The 18,365-nt window shown below is 37.9% G+C and overlaps 1 pseudogene; it reads left to right on the top strand.

Annotated features, from left to right (window-relative positions):
* Window positions 1–17,205: 17,205 nt before the first annotated feature.
* On the top strand, window positions 17,206–17,832 carry LOC116574963 (annotated as a pseudogene).
* The last annotated feature ends 533 nt before the right edge of the window (window positions 17,833–18,365 follow it).

An 18,365-nucleotide genomic window follows, 5' to 3' on the forward strand; every position in this document is an offset into this window, starting at 1 on the left:
TAAAATCTTAAAAAAAAAAAGAAAAAGAAAGGATGCTGTATTTTGTCAAATGTTTTTTATTTTTTTTGCATCAATTGAGATGATCATATGGTTCTTGTCTTTTCCTTTATTAATATGATCTATCATGTTGATTGATTTGTGAATGTTGAGCCACCCTTGCATCCCAGGAATAAATCCCGCTTGGTCATGGTGACATTAAAAGGGTCAATAGTCCCTTTTAATGAACTGTTGGATCCTACTGGCTAGTATCATGGTGAGTATTTTGGCATCCATATTCATTGGAACTATTGGTTTGTAATTCTCCTTTTTGATGGGTCTTTGTCTGGTTTTGGGATCAAAGTAATGCTGGCCTTATTGAATGAGTTTGGAAGTTGTCTTTCCATCTCTAACAGCTTCTATAGAATAGATATTATTTCTTTAAATATTTGGTAAAATTCTCATGGGAAGCCGTCTGGCCCTGGGCTTTTGTTTTGGGGGAGGTTTTTGAGTACTTCTTCAATTTTCTTGCTGGTTATCTGTCCGTTTAGATTTTCTATTTCTTCCTGTTTCAGTTTTGATGATGTATACCTCTCTAGGAATGCATCCACTTCTTCCAGATTGAGTAATTTGCCATATAGTTCCTCATAATACACTCTTAAAATTGTTTGAATTTCCTTGATGTTGGTCATGATCTTTCCCGTTTCATTCATGATTTTATATATTTGAGTCCTTTCTCTTTCTTTTTGGTAAGTGGCTAAAAGTTTATCAATCTCATTAATTCTTTCAAAGAAGCAGCTTCTAGTTTCATTGATTTGTTTTACTGTTTTTGGTTTCTATATCATTTATTTCTGCTCTAATCTTTATTATTTCTCTTCTCCTGCTTCATTTACACTTTATGTGCTGTTCTTTCTCCAGGTCCTTTAGGTGTAACGTTAGTTTGTGTATTTGGGATTTTTCTAATTTTCTGAGAGAGGCTTTTATTGAAATGTACTTCCCTCTTAGTACTGTCTTTGCTGTATCGTAAAGGTTTTGAATAGTGTGTTTTCATTCTCATTAGTTTTCATGAATTTTTAAAATTCTTCTTTAATTTTCTGGTTAGCCCATTCATTCTTTAGCAGGATGCTCCTTAACCTCCCAGTATTTGAGTTCCTTCCATATTTCCTCTTGTGATTAATTTCAAGTTTCAAAGCATTGTGGTCTAAAAATATGTAGGGAATAATCCCAATCTTTTGGTATTGGTTGAGACTTCATTTGTGATGCAGTATGTGATCTATTCTGGAGAAAGTTCCATGTGCACTTCAGAAGAATGAATATTCGGGGGGAGGAGTCAAGGTGGCGGAGAAGTAGCAGGCTGAGACTACTTCAGCCAGCAGGAGATCAGCTAGATAGCTTATCTAAAGATTGCAAACACCTGCAAATCCATCGGCAGATCGAAGAGAAGAAGAACAGCAATTCTAGAAACAGAAAAACAACCACTTTCTGAAAGGTAGGACTGGCGTAGAAGTGAATCCAAAGCGACGGGAAGATAGACCCCTGGGGGAGGGGCTGGCTCCCAGCCAGCGATGGAGCAACGGAGCACAAAATCAGGACTTTTAAAAGTCTGTTCCGCTGAGAGACATCGCTCCAGAGGCTAAACCGGGGCGAAGCCCACACGGGGTCAGCGTGGCCTCAGGTCCCGCAGGGTCACAGAAGGATCGGGGGTGTCTGAGTGTCGCAGAGCCTGCGGGTATTGGAACGGGAAAGCCGGCTACAGAGACAGAGCCGACAATAAGCTCACAGCTCGGGGTTACCTTGAACTGGTTGCAGGCTCAGTGAGCTCGGAGCTCGGCTGGAGGTCAGGCAGACGGGAGTTACTGGACACTGCTCTCTGAGGGCGCACTGAGGAGTGGGGCCCCAGGCTCTCAGCTCCTCTGGGCCAGAGACCAGGAGGCGCCATTTGTATTCCTGTCCTTCGGAACTCTACAGAAAGCGCTCAGGGAACAAAAGCTCCTGAAAGCAAAGCGGAGCAGATTACTCAGCCCGGCCCCTGGTAAGGGCGGTGCAATTCCGCCTGGGGCAAAGACACTTGAGAATCACTACACCAGGCCCCTCCCCAAGAAGATCAACAAGAAACCCAGCCAAGACCAAGTTCACCTACCAAGGAGTGCGGTTTCAATACCAAGGAGAGCAGCAGAATTCCAGAGGAGGAGAAAGCAAAGCAGGGAACTCATGGCTTTCTCCCTGTGAATTTTTAGTCTTGCAGTTAATTTAATTTTTTTCTTTTTCATTTTTTTTTCTCTTCTTCTGCTAAAATTTTTTTTTAACTTTTACCCTTTTCTTTTTTAACGCTTTTTAACTAGTTTAATATATATATTTTTTCTTTTTTATACTTTTCTTTATTCATTTTCTTTTTTTTTCTTTCTTTCTTTCTTTCTTTTTGAACCTCTTTTTATCCCCTTTCTCCCTGCTCATGATTTGGGATCTCTTCTTATTTGGTTAAAGATATTTTCCTGGGGTTGTTGCCACCCTTTTAGTATTTTACTTGCTCCTTCATATGCTCTTATCTGGACAAAATGACAAGGCGGAAAAATTCACCACACAAAAAAGAACAAGAGGCAGTACCGAAGGCTAGGGACCTAACCAATACAGACATTGGTGATATGTCAGATCTAGAGTTCAGAATGACAATTCTCAAGGTTCTAGCCGGGCTCGGAAAAGGCATGGAAGATATTAGAGAAACCCTGTCGGGAGATATAAAAGCCCTTCCTGGAGAAATAAAAGAACTAAAATCTAACCAAGTTGAAATCAAAAAAGCTATTAATGAGGTGCAATCAAAAATGGAGGCTCTCACTGCTAGGATAAATGAGGCAGAAGAAAGAATTAGCGATATAGAAGACCAAATGACAGAGAATAAAGAAGCTGAGCAAAAGAGGGACAAACAGCTACTGGACCACGAGGGGAGATTTCGAGAGATAAGTGACACCATAAGATGAAACAGCAGTAGAATAATTGGGATTCCAGAAGAAGAAGAAAGAGAGAGGGGAGCAGAAGGTATACTGGAGAGAATTATTGGGGAGAATTTCCCCAATATGGCAAAGGGAATGAGCATCAAAATTCAGGAGGTTCAGAGAACACCCCTCAAAATCAATAAGAATAGGCCCACATCCCGTCACCTAATAGTAAACTTTACAAGTCTTAGTGACAAAGAGAAAATCCTGAAAGCAGCCCGGGAAAAGGAGTCTGTAACATACAATGGTAAAAATATTAGATTGGCAGCTGACTTATCCACAGAGACCTGGCAGGCCAGAAAGAGCTGGCATGATATTTTCAGAGCACTAAACGAGAAAAACATGCAGCAAGAATACTATATCCAGCTAGGCTATCATTGAAAATAGGAGAGATTAAAACCTTCCAGGACAAACAAAAACTGAAAGAATTTACGAACACCAAACCAGCTCTACAGGAAATATTGAAAGGGGTCCTCTAAGCAAAGAGAGAGCCTACAAGTGGTAGATCAGAAAGGAACAGAGACAATATACAGTAACAGTCACGTTACAGGCATTACAATGGCACTAAATTCATATCTCTCAATAGTTACCCTGAATGTTAATGGGCTAAGTGCCCCTGCCAAAGGACACAGGGTATCAGAATGGATAAAAAAACAAAACCCATCTATACGTTGCCTACAAGAAACTCATTTTAAGCCCAAAGACACCTCCAGATTTAAAGTGAGGGGGTGGAAAATAATTTACCATGCTAATGGACATCAGAAGAAAGCAGGAGTGGCAATCCTTATATCAGATCAATTAGATTTTAAATCAAAGACTATAATAAGAGATGAGGAAGGAAACTATATCATACTCAAAGGGTCGGTCCAACAAGAAGATCTAACAATTTTAAATATCGATGCCCCCAACGTGGGAGTAGCCAACTATATAAACCAATTAATAACAAAATCAAAGAAACACATCAACAATAATACAATAATAGTAGGGGACTTTAACACTCCCCTCATTGAAATGGACAGATCAAGCAAAAGATCAACAAGGAAATATAGGCCTTAAATGACACACTGGACCAGATGGACATCACAGATATATTCAGAACATTTCATCCCAAAGCAACAGAATACACATTCTTCTCTAGTGCACATGGAACATTCTCCAGAATAGATCAAACCCTCGGTCCTAAATCAGGACTCAACCGGTATCAAAAGATTGGGATCATTCCCTGCATATTTTCAGACCACAATGCTCTGAAGCTAGAACTCAACCACAAGAGGAAGTTTGGAAAGAACCCAAATACATGGAGACTAAACAGCATCCTTCTAAAGAATGAATCGATCAACTGGGAAATTAAAGAAGAATTGAAAAAAATCATGGAAACAAATGATAATGAAAATACAATGGTTAAAAATCTGTGGGACACAACAAAGGCAGTCCTGAGAGGAAAATATATAGCAGTACAAGCCTTTCTCAAGAAACAAGAAAGGTCTCAGGTACACAACCTAACCTTACACCTAAAGGAGCTGGAGAAAGAACAAGAAAGAAACCCTAAGCCCAGCAGGAGAAGAGAAATCATACAGATCAGAGCAGAAATCAATGAAATAGAAACCAAAAAAACAATAGAACAAATCAAAGAAACTAGGAGCTGCTTCTTTGAAAGAATGAATAAAATTGATAAACCCCTGGCCAGACTTATCAAAAAGAAAAGAGAAAGGACCCAAATAAATAAAATCATGAATGAAAGAGGAGAGATCACAACTAACACCAAAGAAATACAAACTATTATAAGAACATACTATGAGCAACTCTACACCAACAAATTTGACAATCTGGAAGAAATGGATGCATTCCTAGAAACATAAACTACCACAACTGAACCAGGAAGAAATAGAAAGCCTGAACAGACCCATAACCAGTAAAGAGATTGAAACAGTCATCAAAAATCTCCAAACAAACAAAAGCCCAGGGCCAGACGGCTTCCCGGGGGAATTCTACCATTTAAAGAAGAACTAATTCCTATTCTCCTGAAACTGTTCCAAAAAATAGAATGGAAGGAAAACTTCCAAACTCATTTTATGAGGCCAGCATCACCTTGATCCCCAAACCAGACAAGGATCCCAACAAAAAAGAGAGCTATAGACCAATATCCTTGATGAACACAGATGTGAAAATAGTCACCAAAATACTAGCCAATAGGATTCAACAGTACATTAAAAGGATTATTCACCACAACCAAGTGGGATTTATTCCAGGGCTGCAAGGTTGGTTCACCATCCGCAAATCAGTCAATGTGATACAACACATCAATAAAAGAAAGAACAAGAACCATATGATACTCTCAATAGATGCTGAAAAAGCATTTGACAAAGTACAGCATCCCCTCCTGATCAAAACTCTTCAAAGTGTAGGGATAGAGAGCACATACCTCAATTTCATCAAAGCCATCTATGAAAAACCCACCGAAAATATCATTCTCAATGGAGAAAAACTGAAAGCTTTTCTGCTAAGGTCAGGAACATGACAGGGATGTCCATTATCACCACTGCTATTCAACATAGTACTAGATTTCCTAGCCTCAGCAATCAGACAACAAAAGGAAATTAAAGGCATCCAAATCGGCAAAGAAGAAGTCAAATTATCACTCTTCACAGATGATATGATACTCTATGTGGAAAACCCAAAAGACTCCACTCCAAAACTGCTAGAACTTGTATAGGAATTCAGTAAAGTGTCAGGATATAAAATCAATGCACAGAAATCAGTTGCATTTCTCTACACCAACAAGACAGAAGAAAGAGAAATTAAGGAGTCAATCCCATTTACAATTGCACCCCAAACCATAAGATACCTAGGAATAAACCTAACCAAAGAGGCACATAATCTATACTCTGAAAACTATAAAGTACTCATGAAAGAAATTGAGGAAGACACAAAGAAATGGAAAAATGTTCCATGCTCCTGGATTGGAAGAATAAATATTGTGAAAATGTCTATGCTACCTAAAGCAATCTACATATTTAATGCAATTCCTATCAAAGTACCATCCATCTTTTTCAAAGAAATGGAACAAATAATTCTAAAATTTATATGGAACCAGAAAAGACCTCGAATAGCCAAAGGGATATTGAAAAAGAAAGCCAAAGTTGGTGGCATCACAATTCTGGACTTCAAGCTCTATTACAAAGCTGTCATCATCAAGACAGCATGGTACTGGCACAAAAACAGACACACAGATCAATGAAACAGAATAGAGATCCCAGAAATAGACCCTCAACTCTATGGTCAACTAATCTTGGACAAAGCAGGAAAGAATGTCCAATGGAAAAAAGACAGCCTCTTCAATAAATGGTGTTGGGAAAATTGGACAGCCACATGCAGAAAAATGAAATTGGGCCATTTCCTTACACCACACACAAAAATAGATTCAAAATGGATGAAGGACCTCAATGTGAGAAAGGAATCCATCAAAATCCTTGAGGAGAACACAGGCAGCAACCTCTCCGAGGTCAGCCACAGCAACATCTTCCTAAGAACATCGCCAAAGGCAAGGGAAGCAAGGGCAAAAATGAACTATTGGGATTTCATCAAGATCAAAAGCTTTTGCACAGCAAAGGAAACAGTCAACAAAACCAAAAGACAACTGACAGAATGGGAGAAGATATTTGCAAACAACATATCAGATAAAGGACTAGTTTCCAAAATCTGTAAAGAACTTAGCAAACACAACACCCAAAGAACAAATAATCCAATCAAGAAATGGGCAGAGGACATGAACAGACATTTCTGCAAAGAAGACATCCAGATGGCCAACAGACACATGAAAATGTGCTCCATATCACTCGGCATCAGGGAAATACAAATCAAAACCACAATGAAATATCACCTCACACCAGTCAGAATGGCTAAAATCAACAAGTTAGGATGCTGGCGAGGATGTAGAGAAAGGGTACCCTCCTACACTGTTGGTGGGAATGCAAGCTGGTGCAACCACTCTTGAAAACAGCATGGAGGTTCCTCAGAATGTTGAAAATAGAACTGCCCGATGACCAGCAATTGCACTACTAGGTATTTACCCTAAAGATACAAACGTAGTGATCCGAAGGGGCACGTGCACCTGAATGTTTATAGAAGCAATGTCCACAATAGCCAAACTATGGAAAGAACCTAGATGTCCATCAACAGATGAATGGATCAAGAAGATGTGGTATATATACACAATGGAATACTATGCAGCCATCAAAAGAAATGAAATCTTGCCATTTGCGACAACATGGATGGAACTAGAGCATATCATGCTTATTGAAATATGTCAAGCGGAAAAAGACAACTATCATATGATCTCCCTGATATGAGGAAGTGGTGATGCAACATGAGGGCTTAAGGGGGTAGGAGAAGAATAAATGAAACAAGATGGGATTGGGAGGGAGACAAACCATAAGTGACTCTTAATCTCACAAAACAAACTGAGGGTTGCTGGGGGGAGGGGGGTTGGGAGAAGGGGGGTGGGGTTATGGACATTGGGTAGGGTATGTGCTTTGGGGAGTGCTGTGAAATGTGTAAACCTGGCGATTCACAGACCTGTACCCCTGGGGATAAAAATATATGTTTATAAAAAATAAAAAATTTAAAAAAATAGAAGAAGAATGAATATTCGGTTGTTTTAGGATGAATGTTCTGTATGTATCTGTGAAGTCCATCTTGTTCAGTGTGTCATTCAAGGCCCTTGATCTTCTGCTTAGAATATCTATTCATTGCTGTGAGTGGGGTGTTGAAATACCCTACTCTTAATGTATGATGATCAATGTGTTTCTTTACTTAGTTTATTAATTGGTTTATATAACTGGGTGCTCCCATGTTGGGGGCATAAATATTTAGAATTGTTAGATCTTTTTGTTGAATATTGAATAGACCCTTTAAGAATGCTATAGTGTCCCTATTCATCTTTTACTACAATGTTTGCTTTAAAATCTGATATAAAGATTGCTATCCCAGCTTTCTTTTGAGGTCCATTAGCATGATAAATGGTTCTCCACACCCTCACTTTCAGTCTGGGAGTGTCTTTAGGTCTAGAATGAGTCTCTTGTAGATAGAATATTGATTGGTCTTGCTTTTTTATCCAACCTCATACCCTATGTCTTTTGATTGGAGCATTTAGCCCATTTATATTCAGAGTAACTAATGAAAGGTATGGATTTAGTGCTCTTGTATTGCCTGTAAAGTCCCTGTTTCTGTAGATTGTCTGTGTTTCTTTCTGGTCTGTGTTACTCTTGGGCCCTCTCTTTGCTTACAAGATGCCCCTTAATATTTCTTGCAGGGATGGCTTGGTGGTCACATAAACTTTCAGTTTCTCTTTGTTCTAGAAGCTCTTTATGTCTCCTTCCATTCTGAATGACAGCCTTGCTGGATAATGTATTCTTGGCTGCATGTTCTTCTCATTTAGTACCCTGAATATATCATGCCAGCCCTTTCTGGCCTTCTAGGTCTCAGTGGGTAGGTCTGATGTCAGTTTAATGTTCCTACCTCTGTAAGTAGGATCCTCTTATCTCCAGCTACTTTCAGGATTTTCTCTTTTTCTCTGAAATTTGCAAGCTTCATTATTATATATTGGGTGTTGATCTATTTTTCTTGATTTGGGGAGGGGTCCTCTTTACCTCTTAGACATGAATGCTTTTTTCCTTCCCTAGATTATGGAAGTTCTCAGCTATGATTTGTTCAAATATACCTTCTGGCCCTCTCTCTCTTCACCCTCAGGCACCCCAATAATTCTGACATTGGTACATTTCATGGCATCACTAATTTCTCAAAACCTCTGCTCATGGGCTATTAATTGTTCTTCTCTCTTTTATTAATTGTTCTTCCTCAACTTCCTTCCTTCCCATCAACCTGTCATCTAGGTCAATTACTCTCTCTTCTGCCTCATTCAGCCTAGCTATTAGATCATCCAATTGTAGCATCTTTAAAAATTTTTTTAATTTTTTTTAAGATTTTATTTATTTATTTGACAGAGGAGATCACAAGTAGGCAGAGAGGCAGGCAGAGAGAGAGGAGGAAGCAGGCTCCCTGCTGAGCAGAGAGCCTGATGTGGGGCTCGATCCCAGGACCCAGGGATCATGACCTGAGCTGAATACAGAGGATTTAACCCACTGAGCTGCCCAGGTGCCCCCAATTTGTAGCATTTTTAATTTTGAATCTCACTTACAGCATTTTTTATTTTGGCCTGATTAGATCTCATTTCTGCACTGATTCTGTAGTGTCTTTTATGCTTTTTTCCAAGCCCAGCTATTAACTTTATAGTTGTTATCCTGAATTCCATCCCTGACATCTTACTTATATCCATATTGATTAGATCTGTGACAGAGAATATTGCCATTGGTTCTTTTTTTGGTTGTGAATTCCTCCTGCTAGTCATTTTTCCCAGAGAACAATAGATAAGCAAGTGAATAGATAAAATATTAACCATGACCCTAGCAAAACACATGCTAGACAAATCAGAAAAGCTCAGAAACCAAAACAGAAAAGCAAACAAAACAAAACAAAACAAAGCAAAATAAAAACAAAAACAAAAACAAAAAAGGAATACTGGAGAATATAAGGAGAAGAAAAAGAAAAAAGGAAAAGAGAAAGAAAAAGAAAAAAGGAGAATATAACCTCACAGGGTAGACGAAACAGGGTTTTGTTCCTGAACGAAATTTGGTCTGTGCATTAGAAAACACTAACTCGGGGCATCTGGGTGGCTCAGTGAGTTAAAGCCTCTGCCTTTGGCGCAGGTCATGATCCCAGGGTCCTGGGATCAAACTCTGCGTAGGGCTCTCTGCTCAGCAGGGAGCCTGCTTCCCTTCCTCTCTTTCTGCCTGCCTCTCTGCCTACTTGTGATCTCTGTCTGTCAAATAAATAAATACAATCTTTTTAAAAAAAGTTTCTAAAACACCAACTCCCAAAATTACAAAGAAAGCAGAATATATATTTATACAAAAATAAAATTGAATAGAGTGAAATGATATATGCCAAAAATGAAGCATATATCTATAAAATGTAGAGGTAAAGAATAGAAGTTAAAAAGTGACTTAAAAAAACAAAAAGTTGATAAAATAAGAAACTAGGTGAAAGGGGGAAAAAAGGAAAAAAGAAATGGAAAATTTTAGACTGAAACATAAATGAATCATGTGAAAAAACCTCAAGTTCTATGTACTATTTTCCACAACACTAGAGTTTTACAGTCTTGTGAGATCCACAAACTTGCTGTGGGCCTGTTCTTCCAGTTGGTCTTCTGGGAGAGGAGCCTGCTGTGATGCTTTTCAGGTGTCCTTTCTTGGGTGGAGTTGCACCACCCCTTGCCTAGGGTGCTGAGCACAGTGTAAGCTGTCCTCTGGTGGCTTTTGTTCCCTGAGGCTTTCCCCACCTCTTTAGAGGATCAAAATAAAAATGGCTGTGCCCCCCATCTCCAGCCCCAAAGCTGAAAGACAGCAGTACTCCCTCTTCAGTAAATACTCTGAGACACTTTTGTGTGTGCCAAACTCTACAGACTCCTGCAGTGCATGCCCACAGTGTGGGGGGGGAGGGAGAGCTGGAGGGTCCCAAGTTACTTCCCTTTATAGGGCCCTGGTGCTGAGAACATTCTCAGGATTGTGAGTATACTTGCTCTGCCCCTTCGGGGGTATGGCAGGTAGTCCCCATGTTTCAGTCCATTGTAGGGTACCAAGCAGAGAGTGGTCTCCAGATTGGGCCAGCTCATGGTGGCTGAGCTGAGATCCCTTTTCTGGGCTCAGTGACTATAACCAATTTCACTGATCCACTGCTAGGGAACTCTACTGGCTCAGACACCCCTGTTAGTTCTGTGACTCCTGGGATCCTGAGATGATACTGACCCACCTAGAATTCTGCCTGTTTCATCCCCTGATCCCCAAGACAGGGATGTTTCTCACTGGAGCAGATTTCTAAGGGATCTGATTCTGCCCTCTGGGGCTATATCACTCTGGAACCAGCTCATGGAGTTTCCCTCCCCCATCCATTCATCTTCTAATATCTCCCCCTCAGATTCACTTCTCTGCACCTACTACCTTGCAAAAAGCAGTCAATTTTCTACTTGTGGGATTCCAGATACTTTTTTTCTTACATGTCAGGCTGAATTCATGGGTGTTCAGAATGGTTTAATAGTTATCTAGCTAAATTCAAGGGACCAAATGAAATGAAGTCCCTTAATCTTCCACTACCTTGCCTCTTGCAACATTTTGTGGTCTTTAGAAAGATACTGATTTACGTTATTGTTATTTGGTTATAGGAATGCCCATTTCTTCAAATATTTGAAATTTTAATGATTCTATGTGCCAGATCTTAGTATTATTATTTTTAAACAATCTTTGACAATTTTACAAAGGAAAGTGATATCTCATTGGTGATCTATGTTTTGCATTTATTTGATTACTGGGGAGATTTCACAGTTTTATTTATTTTTATGAGTCAATATTTTTCCTCTTTGGTGGTTTGCCTACTTTGATTCCTAAGCAAATGTTTCTTAGATCTAAAATTATGACACCACCCTTTTTCTTCAATGGCTATATTCTTTCATTCAACAACTATCAATACATTGTCTTCCAATCTCCTTAACTTTTATGGTTTTTTTTTAAAGATTTTATTTATTTGACAGAGAGAGAGAGAGATCATAAGTAGGCAGAGAGAGAGGAGGAAGCAGGCTCCCTGCTAAGCAGAGAGCCTGATGCAGGACTCAATCCCAGGACCCTGAGATTATGACCTGAGCCAAAGGCAGAGGCTTAACCCACTGAGGCACCCAGGCGCCGCTAACTTTTATGTTTTGAGGATAAATCTTAGAGTATAAACACAGTAATTTTCTTAAGTTAAAGTAACTATTCTGGGACACCAGGGAACATTACAGAAGGGGGAAAAATTCACATCCTGATATAATGGCATAGCCTGTTTTTCTTATGAAGATAAACATTTTATTTTTAAAGAAATTTTTAAAGTATCCAAGTGAACCTAACTAACAGTTGACATATTACAGTATTGACATACCAAATAGACTTTGAAGCTGTTATTTCAATTTTATTTTCTCATACATGAGAATGAACATATCTGAATATGAAGTAAGTTAAAATAAATCACAGAATGGTAAAAGAAAGTTGCTAAGAGTACATACAGAGAGCAATATTGCTACCCCTAAAGGTTTTCAGCATTTATTATAAGCATTTATTAGACAAGCATGAAAAAAATTCTTCCTCATAGGTGCACTGAGATTGGTTGAATCACTATTATAAAACTTGTCTGGTAGGCTTGCTAAAGTGTATGCAGGGCTATATGTCATGAAGAATTTATATCAGGGTGTTAAAAGTGATTTGAGAATCCCATTAAAAGAAATAACCTTAATCATCCACAATAACATTGCATTAATTATTGATAAATCTAATCAGTAGTCTGAAATTGCTCACATCTAATATTAATCAGAAAGGCAGATGAATTCCCAGCATGATGACATGTTCTTTGTGCCTTCAAGTACCTTTATAGTGTTATTATTTACATGTTTCTGAGTCAGAGAAAATTTATCTGAGAATCAGAAAGATTAGATCCTTCAAAGAAATGACCTCACTGTGGTTGTGATCCAGTCTCAAAACTGGTGTATCCAGTATTGTCAATTCATGGAAAATGTAACTGCAGTGTTTTTTGTTTTGAACTGATTCTCTTATAAAGTCCAGTTGTCTTAATATATTTATCTTGATTTCAAAGAGCAAATAGAGAGAAAGGGAGAGAGAGAACTATATGCAAAATGGCAATATACACATAATGAGGCTTTCAAAACGGACATTGGGGAGGGTATATGCTATGATAAGTGCTGTGAACTGTGTAAGCCTGACGATGAATCTCAGACCTGTCCCCGTGAAGCAAATAATACATTATATGTCAATAAAAATAAAAATAAAATCTGAAAAGAAATTCTATCAGAGCACCTTTCCCTAATCCTCTTGGATCATATCCTCTACCCTCCCAACTGGAGTTAATCATCATTTTGAATTTGAATGTGTTTACAAATTTCATATGTTCCTTTATACTTTCCGTATGTATCTGAATATGCAATTAAAGCAATATATGGTGTCATTTTTTGTTTTAATTTTTTTTAGAAATTGTATCATTATGACTCAGATAGCTCTGTGTAATTCACTTCCAGAGCTGTAGAATGCCCCAGTGTATACATATACTGGAATTTGCCATCTATTCTCCTGCCAATAAACATTTAAGTTATTTCTAAATTCCTGAGATTCCAAATACTGCTGCTTTGAACATTCTTGTACACATCTGTAGGAGAAAATTTTCAAGTCTTTCTCCAGGGCATAGACCTAGAGTGGAATAGCTTGTCTGAAGCATATGTGACTCTTCAACTTGAATAAGTTTTCAGCAACTTGATTTTCAAATGGTACTGTGCTCCTTTGCACTCTCACCATCAGCATCTAAAGTTTTCAGTTTGTTCGCATTCTAATTAACTTGAAAGTTTTTCTTTTGCCAGTTTACTGTATGCAGTATCGATTTTCTTTGTGGCTTTCCTCAATGTTTCCATTGATACTTGTGAGACTGAGCATTTTTGACTTGTATTGACAGTCCCATTTTCTCTTTTGACTTGTATATGTTTGTCACATGCTATTGAGAGTTAATCGTCATGATAATATATTTTGCAAATAGCTGCCCACTTCTATGATTTTTTTCTTTACTGTGTTTGTTATTGTTTTTGTTGTCTTTTGGACCACTTAAATTTTTATTTAAATACAGCTTAAACTGTCAGTAGAGTTTCATTTATGGTTTATACTTTTTTGTAAGTATTCTTTTTTTTTAAGATTTTATTTATTTATTTGACAGACAGAGATCACAAGTAGGCAGAGAAAGAGGAGGAAGCAGGCTCTCTGCTGAGCAGAGAGCCCAATGCGGGGCTTGATCCCAGGACCCCGGAATCACGACCTGAGCCGAAGGCAGAGGCTTTAACCCACTGAGCCACGCAGGCGCCCCAATTTTTTGTTTGTATTCTTTAAGAAATCATCTACTATTGAAGTTAAAAAAGTATTAAATATTTTTTCTAAATGTTTAAGGTTCTTATTTTTCCTGATAATGTAATTGCATATATGATGTGAAATAGGAGTCTACTTATATTTTTTAATATATCATTCCAGCAATGTTTTGAAAAATGAGTCCCAACTTTTCCCATTGATGTTTGATTATATCTCACATCACAAATGACACTTTCCTACACACAGATATATTTTTAAAGATTTTATTTATTTTTCAGAGAGAAAGAGAGCACAAGCAGGGGGAGTGGCAGGCAGAAGGAGAAGCAAGCTCCTCACTGAGCAAGGAGCCTGATATAAGACTCAATCCCAGGACCCTGAAATCATGACCTGAGCTGAAGGCAGATGCTTAACTGACTGAGTCAGCGGTATTCCCCACACAGTTATTTTTTATGGTGGCTTTTATTCTGTTCCATTTGTGTGTTGGTTTATCTTTACATCAATACTTACTGTCTTTATTATTATTATAATTTTTATAACACATGATATAAGGTAAGTTTATCCACCTACCACACCCACCAATTCTTTTTCTTAAAGAATGTGTTGACTATTCTTGGTCTTTTACTCTTTTATATAAATTTTAGAATATGTTCCCCCCCAACACACACAAAGTCATGGTTGTTATTGGAATTATTTTCTCTTATATTCTCATACGTGAAATCAAGAAGATTTGTTTATTTCAAAACACATTTTCTAACTTTATTACTGATTTTTATATATTAATTTATCTTTATTTTTTTATTTTTTATTTTTTAGATTTTTTCCTTATTTATTTGACAGACAGAGATCACAAGTAGGCAGAGAGGCAGGCAGAGAGAGAAGGGGAAGCAGGCTCCCTGCTGAGCAGAGAGCCCAATGCGGGGCTCGATCCCAGGACCCTGGGATCATGACCTGAGCTGAAGGCAGAGGCTTAACCCACTGAGCCACCCAGGCGCCCCATATTCATTTATCTTTAACATATATTGATTTGTGCTATTCATCTTCTATCTAAAATCCTTACCTAACTGTTCTATTAAATCAAAAAATGTGGCGCTTCTCTTGATTTCTAAGTAAATAATTATATTGTCAATACATGAGGATATTTGCTATTCTAATCTTTAAACTGCTGCTTGTTTTTCTTATCTTCCTGCACTGACTGAATCCTTACTGTGATATTTAATACACCCTGTGATATTTGGACCTTGTTTTATTCAAACTCTTAATGCAATGTTTCTAACATTTTAATATCCATTATGTTGTTGCTGTAGACTTTTTGATAGACACACTTAATTAGCCTAAGAACATTTGCTTTGTTCCTTGATTGCTGAAAAATTTTTATATGTATTTTTAATTTTAATGATGAATGTATAACTTCAGTCAAGTAGTTTTTCCTGAACCTAGTGAGATAATCCTTCTCTTTTCTTTTTATGGCCGTATCTAGCTTTAAGCAATGATGGGATATGTAATCTCTAGCAGGTTGGCCATGATCCCAGCTAAAACATATAGGTTATGGAATATATTACTACAATTATGATATTTTACAGCATAAATTTATACTGCTTCACACATTGATTAGAAAGCATTTGCTCTATTTCAAATCCCTGGAACAATTTATATGTGGGGTATTATTTCTTTCCCCATCTATGCCTGGTGGTTTGTTTTTTTGTTTTTTTTTTTGTTTTTTTTTTTACTTTTTCTCCCTCTTCCCTCCCTTCCTTTCTCCCTCCCTCCCCCTTCCTTCCTTCCTTCCTTCCTTCCTTCCTTCCTTCCTTCCCCCTCTTGAGGGATTGATTCAATCTTATTAAGCTTTATAGTTAACTAATGTTTTCTATTTCATACTGAGTTAATTTTGGTAAGCTATATATTTTATTGTTTATTGACTATTTTCTCTAAATTTTTAAGTTTAAGTATTCAAAATATATTCTTTTTATATATCTTTTAGAAAATCACTGCTATGTTCCCCTTTTTTATTCTTGTAAAAACTTCTTGATTATTACTTTTAAGTACGCTCTGCACCGAGCACAGGGTTTGATCTCATAAACCTGAGATCAAGGGTCCCAGGCTCCAGGGACTGAGCCAGCCAGGCATCCCTTCCCCTTTTTAATTCTTAATATTGCTGATTTGGAACTTATTTTGTTTACCTTGATCAGTCTTGTGAGGGGTTTGTCTAGTTCACTAGTTTTGCTTTTAAAAAAAAAATAATATTTGTATTTTAGGATCCTCTCTGTTACATATTTGTTTTCTGTTATTAATTTCTTATTTTGTATTTATAAAGCTTATATTTATACAGATTTTTGTTTTATACAGCTTATTTTACATTAACATTTTAAGGGTATAATTATAGTACTTTTTACTACATTTGATGTGAAGTATTATCTGATTTCTATTATTTCATTACACTTATTTAGAAATATGCTTTTAAAATTTTAATTTATTATATTATTGTTTGTTTATCTTTTGGATATCAATTTCTAGCTGTGGAAAACTTGACAAAACATTGTTCTTTTGAAATGTGATTAGTTTTCTTTTTGTATCACTGTCTTTCCTGCAAATGCTTGAAAACTGTATTTTCTAATTGTTGACTGCAGAGTTAAATGTGCCCATTATTAATTTGCAACCAGCTTGTTCAAATCTTTATTCTTCAAATTTTTCCCCATTGATCTATTTCCCCATTATGAGAGTTGTGTTAAACTGTATTTTATTATAATTGTGGATTTGCTCATTGCTTTTTACAATTATGTGTATTTTTTCCTAATACATTTTACGTTGTGATATGAACTCCATTTTTTTGTTAGTTCACATTCAAACTTTCTGTGATCTTATGTCCTATATATGCTGAGTTTCAGTTATAAATAATTAGGTTGTATTTTATCTAATAAAGTAACCTTTTTGTATTTTTAACCTTTGAGTTTAATAAATTTATATTTTTAGTGCCCTGGGGGCTTTGTCTCCAGCTCACCTCACCTGGAACCCAACACCACACCCCCAGCTGACCCCCTCTGTCTCCTGCCATGGCTGGTGGGTGGGGAGTTGAGTCTGGAACGCCCAGGAAACTTAACAGCTGGAGCAAGCAGCAAAAGGATAACATCTAATAAATTATGGACATAGGAGTCTTTTAAAATTTTATCCTCTTAGGAGGTCTGCTGACTTGGGGCACCTGCAAAGCCCGAAGAAAGTCAGAGCCCTGTAAGGCTGCCTGTGCCATGGATTCTAAGGCCAGAACTGGTTCAGACCTCCAGGATGCACACATCACAAACTTGCTGGTGTTTGGCTTCCTCTAAAACCGCTCCAACTAGAATCTCCACGAAGAGTTGGAGGCCTTGGGCCACAAAGAGCCCGTGCTGGCTCACCCGCAGGGGGACCACAAGGACGAGCGACAGACAAATGGCAAATGGGGTGGCCACTTTCTAAAACGTGGGGAGACAGATCCTGAGAGGAACTCATCCAGGATCTTGCCAGGAAGCTCACCCAAATAAGGGACCAAATAAGGGACTGCAAGGATCACAGCATCCAGTCAAGACGAGTGTATAACCTGGCAATGCGGTTTATGCAGGTAAACCTGTCGGAGGAGGACAGAAGGAAGTACCTCGCTGCTGTGTTGGAGCAGGTCATGCAGGCTTGTTCTAAAGACACGGAGAAAGAGAAGACTGAACTTATGTTGACCCATGCTGTTGGCCAGAAAGGTGGCCAGTCACACACCAGTCTCGCTCCACGATGTCTTTCACACAACCGTGAACTTTATTAACCAGAACCTACTCACCTTTTTGAGGAACTCAGTCAGGAATGAGATGGACAGAATGGGACAACTCTGTAAAAGTAGGACTGGCTAAAACTTGATATGGTGACAACTGTATACCTTCCTCCAGTGGAGATGGAGCCATGGCCATTTAAACAAAGTTCTTAGAGAACTATAGGCATGAGATAATTGCTATTTATTTCTTACTGTTTTAAAGAGGATGTTTTAAGCAGGAGATCCATTTAGAAATCTTTATATTAACATGGCTGAATGAAAATGTCAACTTGTACATATTTCAATGAGTTTCACGCCATCTTCTAAATCCACTGTACATTGTACCTTAATCTTATTTTAGCTGTATAGGTCTTCACTTGAAAATTAAATTGAGGAACAGATTGTAACACAGAAGATGAAAAACACACTTTTTTTTTTTTATTAGAAAGAAAACAACTTTACTATTAAAGTGCAGCTTTGGGGCATGGTCTTACAGCAGGCATGTCTGAGGAGAGCAAGGACTAGAAACAGATGCACGTACCCCTCACAATGAAAAAATCCTCTCAAGATAGGGAACATCCTAATACTAAAGAAGTAACAGTATTTTCTTTTAAAAACCAACCAGTGTGAGAG

The sequence above is a fragment of the Mustela erminea genome, chromosome 16 (assembly GCF_009829155.1).
Source record: "Mustela erminea isolate mMusErm1 chromosome 16, mMusErm1.Pri, whole genome shotgun sequence".
Taxonomy (NCBI): Eukaryota; Metazoa; Chordata; class Mammalia; order Carnivora; family Mustelidae; genus Mustela; species Mustela erminea.